General features: G+C 44.8%; 1 protein-coding gene across 2 annotated transcripts in view; it reads left to right on the forward strand.

Moving 5' to 3' along the window:
* The window catches only part of LOC121331156 (catenin alpha-2-like), a 511,986-nt gene that overhangs the window by 415,155 nt on the left and 85,112 nt on the right, over positions 1–11,719 (forward strand). The gene's annotated exons all lie outside the window — the stretch shown is intronic.

The following is an 11,719-nucleotide window of genomic DNA, read 5'->3' on the forward strand; positions in this document are numbered from 1 at the left end:
AATTAGAAATAATAAGTTATAAAACTAAAGGTTTCACCTCAACCATCGTGTCGATTCCTTGTGTTGAGCGGGTGACGGAGTAACGGATTTGCGATAATAACTAAATAAATGAATACATAAATTCAATTAAGTTTTTTTAATCAGGGGGGTTGATTGTTTTTTTTTTCAGGTACTTTTATGTGTGTACAACTCAAAAATTATTCCACAGAATAGAACTCACAAAATAGCTAGTTGCTTTTTTAAACAACTTAACTCACACAGCGCCACAGCAGAGACAGACAGTCCATCAGCGTAACACCCACAAAACTTGTTATCTCGTTATCCAATGATCCAAATAAACATACAAGCATCTTCGCTGGGCTTCTGGGTAGTGTAGTTTTCAAAGCAATCTATTATTTTTTACAGGAGAATAACAGCAGTGCAATTATTATTATATTTTTTTGCAAAGTAGAATTGCATTCCCAAAATGAAAATTCTCTTCCCAATGCCTAATTCCTCGATTCCGTCTGTGACTGCGATAGTGGGAAATCAGTAGCCCTAAATATTGTTCTGTTGGTCAGTCTTTTGTTCTAAAGACAAAAGCCAAAATACAATCAGTTTCCCAGGTTCTAACCAGAATTAAGGAGACTAAAAGATGTTAATCAGATCCCTTCTCTAAGGCCTAACAGTTAATTTATCTCAAAATAAAATGTTCCAACACTAACTACATAAGTCATGCTATGTTAACTTCAAATCAGACTTCTTGTTGGATCAAAATGTTAAGCAGATGTGTTTTAGGTTCTCGAACAACTGGCTGTAGAAATTCTAGCAACAAATGTACAGCCAGCTAACAGAATGCAGGTGCTGTCTTTATCTTTTTTAAAGTTTAGATTATGATACCTTTCAGGACAGAACATCAGAGGAGGAACATAACAAAAACAGAGCACTTAAAAGTTTGCTGCAAATGAATTAATACACATGCGTTTAGTTATCATAATGCTGCCATTCAAGTGTCATTATAAATTATCTCGGCCAATGTAGTCGCAAACAGAGTACAGTCATTATTCCACAAGTACAGCCCTTTTTTAAACAGCAACATAAGTTCCAAGCAGACCAAGTGATCCAGACCAAAATACAAATTTAAAAAACACATTTAAAAAATATCTTCATGCACAAAACTCAGGGGTAGGTTTACTAAAGTGTTGCGCCTGTCTCAATAGTCGCAAACCAATTGCAAATGAGTCGCAAATGAGTCAGAAGTCTTGGGTGAAATGTACTAAACAGGAGCAATATTATTTGGGACTTTTTAGGGATTGCTTTACGGCAGAAGTTTTTCTTTGTGGTTCAACCTCAGATGAATATGTATTTATGGGCGTCCCTGCATAAATTTGCAAAAAGGGGGTGCAAATTGGGGTTCTCAAATATTATAATGAGATATAAAAAAGCTGCAAACAATTACGACACTTACAATTGCATCAGTTTGTTAAGAACTTTTGAAAGCATATTTTAAACAGTCGCAATTGTTGCTGGCATTTCCCAGTCCGCTGTTTCTCGTGCGTTGTCAGTTGTGCTCAATGCATTTTTGAGGTGAACAACGAAATACCTATTTTCCCCTAAAACCAGGGAGCAATAGACTGCACACACGTGTCGCTAACCCCTCCAGCTCATTCTGATCATCTGTATAAGAATAGGAAACACACCTATTCTATTAATGTGCAAGTGATTTGTAATTGTGCACAATTTAGCACTGCACCACTGACTAACTTAAATAGAAATGGACAGTATACAGTCATAGCTTATTGGCTACTCATGATAATACAAATTAGTGATATAATGCTAAATGTGTTGCTATTCCCTTGAAATTCATATTAATGACAATTGACTGTCCTCCTGAAAGTATCATAATTTGTCAATGCGGCACCTTGAACTATTATGTGTTAAATGTCTAGGCTGCCAAGTTAATAATAATAATAAATGCTAAACTTGTTTAGTTTCAATTTAAAATATCATTTTATTCGCATTACACCAATGTGTGCAATGCAGCAGCATGATTTATTTTGTGTTGCCCTACTTGAGTAATTTTACTACTGTACTGTATACTGTATAGGCGTACTGTACAGATTTATATTTTTGTTCATAATGTAATATGTAGCCTACCAAAAACACATTAGTGTTATTTCAACACAATGATTTATACATTTAAAATACATTACAATAAAATACAAATAAATGTAGGTCTGTGTGATTTTTAGTTTTTTTTTTTGTTTGTTTGTTTTTAACTTGACACCACCTAATGTCAGACAAACATCTGGTTTAGTGAGGGGCTACTCCTGTATGATTATGAAAAGCTTTTTGATAGAAACACATTTTTTACTCGGGGTTCTCCTTCGGGCTCCCTCTGCTGCAACAAACCACAACTCAACTCCCACTAATTATTTGAACAATTTCACATGACAATATATAGCTACAGATCTCGCTAAGAAGACTTAACAACTATTGAAATTAGTATATTGCGGCTGTCTTCATTAACATATTTTCTCTTTGCACATACATTTTCACTTTAAGTGCCACAGCAAAAATGCAAATTGCTGTATGTTTGCACTGCGACTGGCCTATCTTAGTACACCTACCCTTTTGTCTTTCTTGATTTAAATTTTTTTTTTTTAAATGAATTTTTTTCTTCTGTTTTTTATATATAATAGCAATAACAACAGCTGTGTTTTTCAGTGTCAGAATTACCTGTGACTCTCTGCAGCTTCACAATATAACATTATGAAATCAGAAATCCTCTTGATTGGATTACTGAGCTGTAATGAACTCCAAGCCAGCTATAATTTTATATTCACCACAATACACTTGGTATGAAGTCAACAGGCAATATTACCAGAAGTTCAAGGAAGTACAGAACAGGGGAAAGCATGCTATCTGAAACAATTCCTGGATAAGATAGCACAGAGGTGTTCTCTCTATGGCCTATAAGCCCAACGGAAAGAGGATCTTCATTAACACTAATAACAACAGGAAGTCTTGGGGCCCTACTGGCAAAATGTTTATTTAGTCTTTACCTATAGCTTTAGGTGTAGAGCTTTCCTATTTTTATCACAAGGATTTTCATGTGAAAGCAACAAACGACAAATGTATTGCCCGATTAGTATACATTTAAGTTAGCGATTTAAATGAAGCATCACAAAGTTAGTTACTGTAACTAGCAGACAAATTACAAGACGTTATCTCTGTAGGTGCCCGAGGAACTGTATTTACTGTCTAGTGCTTCCTTTACAAGTAACCTTGCTTAGTTATATAGATCTCAGGGGAAATGCCTCATTGTCTGAAACTCATTACACAGCTGTAGATATATATATATATATATATTTTTTCCCCCGCTGTGAAACATCTAAAACTGTAGAGGCGTATGTTATTAAGTGGTTTTTGCTCAAATAAGCCCCTCTGGAAATAGTATGTTGTAAATATGAAATATTTATTATGTTATTAATATGTTGGTTAACCAAGATGGGTAAAATAACATGACAGTGGACTTTAATGAGTTGTGCGTGAGATGCTTGTCAATGCAATGTTATTAGGAATGAGTCGTGTTTAGGTAGGAAAATATGTAAGTCATCAGCTAACTTCAGTGACTGAGGCAGAAGGAGACTAGAGCACTAAGTTGCAGTAGAAAATAGTTTTACTTTGGCTGATCCATCTTCAACACTTTGACACTCTTACTGACTCACAAGAGTTTTATTTTATACATCTAATTATTATTGAAATATTTCCTTATATAACTCCATTGTGTTTGTTTGTTTCATTTTTTTTTTTTAAGTCTTGCTTTATATACATATATACATGCACGCTTTTCATCAGTACATGGTATTGATCAATAGTTTGCATAACATTACAGGCAATTGGCAGATAGCATCTCAGTAACAGTTTTACCAGACATCTGGTTTGATGTCGGAAAAGGTGCTTAAACTCCTCTTTGAAGATCATGTGGCCCGCTGCTTATTTACAGTTGCAAAGATATTTATCTTTCAAGCTTTGTTGAATATATGCCCTGTATTAATTGTGTTATAGAGTTTTTGTGTGTATTATAATTAAACTATATTAATTAATTTACTAGTGCTAACTCACCATTTGGACCTAAAAGATAAAGCAGTCAGTATGAAAAACATACTTTCTTTGACAGTCTCACTGCAGTTTATAAGGAAAGGTTTGCATCCGATAAATGGGATGGGATTATTTCTATTAAGAACTTTGTCAGAAAGGTCAATCCAGGATTTTAGTGTAAACCCTGCATCCGCAAATGGAAATATTTATTTATCTTATTTCTTATTATACAAGGCATGTACCATAAAAGTTTAGTAAAATGTGATTTTCAAACCCAACCTAGCTGCTCCATTATGTTTAGAATTTTGTTCAGTCGGTGGATGACTGTTTTAAAGTTATGTCATCAAAATTTTCAGCAAATGTCTACTCTTCATTAGTAAAACCCTGAATGTTTGTCTACTTGATTCACAGCTAGTTTCACATACCCTCATTAGCACTAATAATTAATCACTAATAACTACATAATCCCACCGTAATTCAAGATTAAAGTTAATATCAGGGTTTGTGAATCTAGCCCTTAGTTATCCACTTGTGTGAGTAGTGCCCTATTAAAAAAGCTTTACGTGTTAGTTTTTTGGTTTTTTATATTCACAAAATTGCTGTTGATTATCTCTATTGTAAAATGACATATTACATTTGTTAACCATAATTTTCACGAAACCCAAACAATTAATCAGCAATGAGTATGTTATTAAATGTTTTATTCAAATACTGGAAACCCCTCTGCAAATGTTTTTAAATTAAATAGTTATACTTATGTTATTTATATATTGGTTTACCTAGATGAGGAAAATAATATGACAGTGAATCTGTTCTTTTGTGTGTGGGAAGCTTGTCCGAATAATGCAGAACGTTAGGGTATTACCATAACCCTGGTTCCCTGAAAAAGAATGACAACCATTACCAAATGGGAAGAGTCTCTGTGACCGTCAATCTCTGAGCAAATATACAAAAGCTGCTGTGAGGGGGAAGTCCCGTTCACCTCCTGCTGAAGAGGGACGTCCTCACAGGAGCACATCGCCATTTTCTTTCGAAATCAGAGGTCAGCTGGGGACACGACCTCAAAGGGTAATGGTTGTCATTCTCTTTCAGGGAACCAGGGTTATGGTGATAACCTAACGTTCCCTTTCAATTCGAATGATAACCATTACTGAATGGGAAAGCTGTACCAAAGCTGTCATGGCTCCAGATTACCATTAATACAGCCCCACGGCGATAGCAACAGAGCCCACATAACGCCTAAGGGCATGCCGCCTGCAAAATTCTAGAGCCCAGAGAGGGTCTTGCTCGGTTTGTCACATCAAGGTGCTAAAAATACACAAATGTCTGACTACCTGTCCATGTCGCAGCATTGCATAACTCATCTAAGGAGGAGCCATGAAGGAAAGCCCACGAAGTTGCATGGCCCCTAGTAGAATGGGCCATAATGTCCCCCGGCAAGGGGGAGTCTGTCTGTTTATACGCCAAGCGTCCTTTCCAAATAATAACGCAGAGCCCGAACTGGACATATCGTGTGTTGTCTACGGTCCTCCTCTGACTCGTGCAAGGGAGGTCTGAAAGTTTCCAAAACCACTGATTGGTTAATATGGAATGAGGCAAAATTGGCAAAAAGGATGGATTTGTTCTTAATGTTACCTGCGAGTCACTTCCAGTGAAAGCCATACATGTGTCATCAATGGACAGCACATGAAGCTCACTTACTCCTCTGGCAGATGTATTGGCTATTAAAAATGCCACTTTTAATGAAACAGGGCACAGTTCTGCTGACGCCATGGGCTCAAATGGGGGACCCATAAGGGCCTGCAGTACCAGTTCTAGATCCCACTTGGGGACCATACTTTTCATGGGAGGACGAAGCCTCCGAGCCCCTTAAAGAAACTGCACTGCCAGGAAATGTGCCCCAGGGGACACCGAGTCGATTTTGTCATGGCACACTGATATTGCTGCCAGGTATACCTTCAAAGTGGATGCTGATTTTCCTGCATCAAACAGGTGTTGTAAGAAGGTTAATATCGTCTCGATCGTGCAAGTTACCGGATCTTGACATTTGGCAAGGCACCAGTCTTGGAAAACTTTCCATTAATATGAGTACTGGGCTGTAGTGCTTGGCGCCCTAGCAGATTGTAGTGTTTCTACTACTGCATCTGGCAAAGCTCGTCTGAATAGACGGCTCCGTTTAACAGCAAGACCCGGAGTTGGAGCTGGGCTGGGTTCGGGTGCCATAATATCCCCTCCGCTTGGCTCAGGAGGTCCTTGTGCAGGGGAGCTACCATGGCTGATCCAACAACATGTCTGAGAGGAGAGCAAACCAGGGGCATCTCGGCCATCTGGGTGCAACCAGCAGAACCTGTGCTTTCTCCACCCTGATCCTCTCTAGTGTCAGGGGTATCAATGGTAGCAGAGGGAACGCATACAAGAGTCCCTGTGGCCAGGGGTGAGCTAGCGCATCTACTCTCAGGGGACCCCCGTCTCTCTCCATGGAGAACCATAGGGGGTAATGAGTGGACTCAGCTGTGCCGGCCGAAACCTCTCCCAAATCTGTTTCACCACTTGAGGATGCAGCCTCTATTCCGAGCTGTCTGGAACTCCTCTGGACAGGAGGTCTGCTGCCTTGTTGTCTATATCGGGGAGGTGAACTGCCCTGATGGAACACAAGTTTCTGTGCGTCCAGGTCAGGAGTCTGTGCGCTGCGTGGTGAAAGCCCGGTGAGCGCAGGCCGCCTTGGTGATATATGTATGCTACCACTGTGGTGTTGTCCGGTTGCTGGTGAACATGTAATAACGCCAAACTCACTGCTTGCAGCTCTTGCGCATTTTTGTGCGCTTGCTGCCAATGTCCCTTTGTGGCGGAGTGTCCCGCCCCTTTATGCTTATAGGTGTTTTCTGTTGTATGTAGTATGTTTAATGTTGGTATTTATGTATAAAATACAAGAGATATAAATATGGGTTACAAGCACAAGTGTTTAAAATGTATATTGGCATTTAGGCACGAGGATTGCACAGCACTTCATGTGCAAGTAAAATAATATGTGAGCATGGAGAATTGCACTTTTATTAATTCACGTGTAGTTGTACCAAGACTCCAATCACCAATCGCTCAGCTCCACCCAACTCCACCTCTCTGTTGTTTATTTCCTGGTTCTTGTTTCTAGTCTGACATCACTCACTCCAGCCGTCTTTGTGACACGTGGTGTCCGAACTGGGAGTACCAGCGCCTCCTTTACGCAGACCAGAGCAGAGACCGCAGTTTTTTGGGGGGAAAAAGAAAAAGATGGTTGGGATTTTGGATTACAAAAAAAATTCAAAAAATAAAATAATAATAAAGAAATGGAAGGCTGGAACTGGAGGACCTCTTCGGTGGTCTAGAGGACCAAGGATGGTGCCTTGCCTGTGGGGAGTTCAGGCATCCGGTGGTGCGCTGTCCCTACCAAGAGGGAGAGGAGGAACTGGCCCAGGAGAGGAAGGAGGCAGAGAGGGGAAAGGTGAGGAGGAAGCAGAAGGAGCCAAGGTGGTGCACTCTGTGCATTGCCTATGGGCATGAGGACGAGGACTGCCCAGAGCAGAAGCCAGAGGATGAGGAGCCCAAACGTCCTACGCCTGAGTGAGAGGAGCCTAAGCACCCAGAAGTGGGGAGCACAGGCGGCTACAGCCCACAATGGGGAAGGCAGAGCGTCCACAGCCCATGTTTCCACCAGCAGAGGAAGAATGCCTGCTGTTTCCATCGCCACCAGCAGAGGAAAAATGCCTGCTGTTTCCACCTCCACCACGAGCAGAAGAAGAATACCTGCTGGTTTCGCACCGAGAGGGAGAGCCGCACCATTCCCCTGCAAGAGAGGGAGAGCCGCACCAGTCCCCTGAAACAAGGGTAGACTACACGTTGCTCCCACCGCCGTTGCCAGGAGACTACACGCTGCTACCACCTCCGTCACCAGGAGACTAGTTCCCACCTCCACCAGCAGAGGATAAATTCCTGCTGGTTCCACCTCCAGCGCCATGGGAGGACTGCTTGCAGCTCCCACCTCCACCAACAGAGGGTGAATTCCTGCTGGTTCCGCCCAAGGATGCCTGCCTCGCACTGCCTAAGGATGCCACATCTGCATCGCCTGGGGTTGCTAGCCGCTTCGCATCGCCTGGGGTTGCCAGCCGCTCCGCATCACCTGGGGCTGCCTGTTGCTTCGCCAGGGGTCACTGTCGGCTCTGCTTGGCCGCAGGGGTCAGTGTGGCTGAAGTCGCCGCTACAGCTGTTGGGGTGGAAGGAGGACCTCCCACTGTGGCCGCCACCTTTGGGCCCGTTGCTGCCCCTGTTCCTGGGCCAGGACTATAAACCGTGACTTTGGGACTGAGGGGGGAGGTGGCCATTGAGGCCAGGTGTGCTGCACACAAGAGGGGGCATATGTGGCGCAGTGTCCTGCCTCTTTATGTTTATAAGTGTTTTCTGTTGTATGTAATGTGTTTAATGTTGGTGTTTATGTATAAAATACACGGGATATAAATATGGGTTACAAGCACTAGTGTTTAAAATGTATATTGGTATTTAGGCACGAGGATTGCACAGCACTTCATGTGCAAGTAAAATAATATGTGAGCACGGGGAATTGCACTTTTATTAATTCACATGCAGTTGTACCGAGACTCCAACTGAATGATTGATTAGCAATCGAGTCTTGGTACAGCTGCATAAGATGTTTTCACTCACTTGGGGTTGTGTGTTCGGTGAGTGGAAAACGGGATTGGAGACGGAGGTTATAATAATAATAATAACTTCATGTGCAAGTAAAATAATATGTGAGCATGAAGAATTGCACTTTTATTAATTCACGTGCAGTTGTACCGAGACTCCAATAACCAATCGCTCAGCTCCAACCAACTCCATCTCTCTGTTGTTTCTTTCCTGGTTCCTGTTTCTGATCTGACATCGCCCACTTCAGCCATCTTTGTGACATCCTTCCACTGACTTCTTATTCCTCTCCCGTTCCAGACCTCTCCCCAGCCCAGACTAGAGGCATCTGTAGTGATCACTTCCCTTCTGTGAGGGGATCCAAGAGGAGATCCGAGGCGCAGATTGCTAGGATGGAGCCACTACTCCAGTGTCTTCCTGCATTGTCTGGACACTTGTACCAGCTGGTACCGATCTCGGACTGGGTGCACCTTGAACGTATTCACCCAGGCTTGAAGCAGGTGAATTCTCAGCAGCCCTCATGGAAGGATTCTCGAGGCGGCTGCCATCAGCCCCAACAACCTTTGATATAGTTTGACCTGTAGGAGAGCGTCCTCTCTGAATAGGGAGAGTGTGGTCTCCAACGACCGAATCCTGTCTTTTGAAAGTGAGGCAAGCATGCTCACAGAGTTCAGTTTGATCCCCAAGAACACTGTGGACTGAGACGGTACGAAGTTGCTCTTCTGTTGATGTACTGAGAGCCCCAACTTCGCCGCATGATCTATGACCTGTTTTGTGTGCGCCTCTGCACGTGCTTTTGACTGTATGCAAATCAACCGATCGTCCAGATAGTTTAGGATCCGAATACCCCGTAGCCTGAGTGGAGCCAGTGCTGCATCCATGCACTTTGAAAATGTGCGGGGCACCAGCGAGAGGTCAAATGGCAACATGCAGAATTTGTGTGCGTTGCCTTGAAAGGCGAAGCACAGATATTTTCTGTGCGCGGGATGTATCGGGACGTGAAAGTAGACATTTTGCAGGTCGATCGATGTGAACCAGTCGCCCGTTTGGATGGACTGGATGATACACTGTGCTGTCAACATGTTGAACTTCCTCTTTTTGAGGAACAAGTTAAGGACCCTGAGGTCCATAATTGGTCTGAAACTGCCGTCCCTTTTGAGCATCAGGAAGTACCTGGAGTAAAAACCGTTGAGGCATCTCTTGGACTTACCAAGCATACAGTGTTCTTCCTTTGAAGATTGGCGATCTCCTGTTGCTGGTTCGACGGTGGTGGGGAGCACACCCTTGAAGGGTGGTGGACCTATGCGGAATTGTAGAGCGTATCTGTGTCTCATAGTCGATAGCACCCAGGGGTCCTGGGTGCAGCCTTGCTGTGGGTCATTACCGTTGCTCAGTCCAGATGTGGGGGGTTTGGTGGCAGAGAACCGGTTACCCCTAGCCTACGGTGGTCCCCTATCGCTGGCCCTGCCTCTGCCTTTGCCTGCTCCTCCCTCTGGGACACATGTGGCAAGGGAGGTAGGGTACTCCCCACTGTAGCCTACCCGACAGAGGTGGCTGGGTCCGACACGTACGACTAGGACGCCGTGAAGGACAGCTTGCCTCGGTGGTCTCGGCAGAGGGGATGGGGAACGAGAGTGTAGCGGCTGGGGATGCCCGGTGGTAGGGGGCAGCCTGGCCTGGGATTTTAATAGGGTCTCCAGCATAGTTTGTTGAGCCCTGACAGACTCTGCCAGCTCGGCGGAGTGCCGCTTGGCCAAGCTTGAGTGCCTCCGAGGCGACAGCGATGGAGAACGTCTGCGTCTGCATGGAGAAGGGGAGTGGCATCTGCGTGGAGACCTCCTGCCCCCTGGAGAAGGGGAGTGGTACCTGCGGGGCGACTGTCTGTCCCCTGGTGATCATCCCCTTGAATGGTACCGCCTCAGTGGTGACCATCTCACCTCCCCTGAGAGGTGCCTGCGCCTCTGTACCGGTGATGGGGAAGGTGAGGGTGACCCGTTGTGCGGGAGAGTTCCCTGGTCACTGCAGCAGGGGGGGTCCTGGAAGACCTCTGCAGAGGCCCTTGGACAACCGATCTCATTCTTCCCTGGCTTGAGGAGAGAGATTCTGCTGGGGATGGGGCTGCTCTCCGTCTCTTTGTTCTCCTTGAGAACTTCCTACAGGGAGAGCAGTCCCAGCTCACCTACCAGTGCCTTGGCCGCATGTTCTGGCCCAAGGCACCTGGCACAGGATCTGTGTTCATCCTGCCTGGGCAGCTTGGCTGAGCACCGGTCACGCTGGTGGAAGCCTGCTGATCCAGTTGACTGCACCGATATGTTTGCAGTTGTTGTTGTTCCAAACTGCTATGCTCAACAAGCAGCCTGCAGATGCGTTTTTTTATTTTTTTAAACGATTCACCAGTGCCGAATCAGTCGGTGCCAGGATCGACATCGAGGTGAGCGCTGTCGGTGCCGAGGTCAGCATCGAGATGCACGCGGTCGGTGCCGAGTCGATCGGCGCCTACGTGTAGCACAGTCGGTGCCGGGCTGTAGACTGCCGCGAAGCTACTCCCCGGTGCCGAATCAATCGGTGCTGGGATCGGCGTCAAGAGAACGTGATGTCGGTGCAGAAAAGTTTGTGCCGGGTGGACCAGTTCCAAGGCCGGTGCCGATGGTAGGCACGGTCGGGGCCGAGCTGTAGGCGGCGCCAAAGACTCTGGGTCAACCGGGGCCGGGTGGGCACTTTTTCTCTCAGCCTCACAAGACGGCGGGAAACCACGGTCGGTGCCGAGGTAAGCAGCCGATTCAATCGGCGTGATGGTCGAGGGCAAGCGCAGTCGCGCTAGGATAGCCTGAGGCTTGAGAGGGGCGTTAGGCCCAAACTGTTTTTTTTTTTTTTTTTTCTCGGTTCGCTGACCGATTAAATCTGTGCAGAGGACGACGCCGCGAGCCCGCGGGGCCTCCTACAGAACCACAACAGCTCT

Source organism: Polyodon spathula, chromosome 2, assembly GCF_017654505.1.
Source record: "Polyodon spathula isolate WHYD16114869_AA chromosome 2, ASM1765450v1, whole genome shotgun sequence".
In the NCBI taxonomy this organism is placed as follows: domain Eukaryota; kingdom Metazoa; phylum Chordata; class Actinopteri; order Acipenseriformes; family Polyodontidae; genus Polyodon; species Polyodon spathula.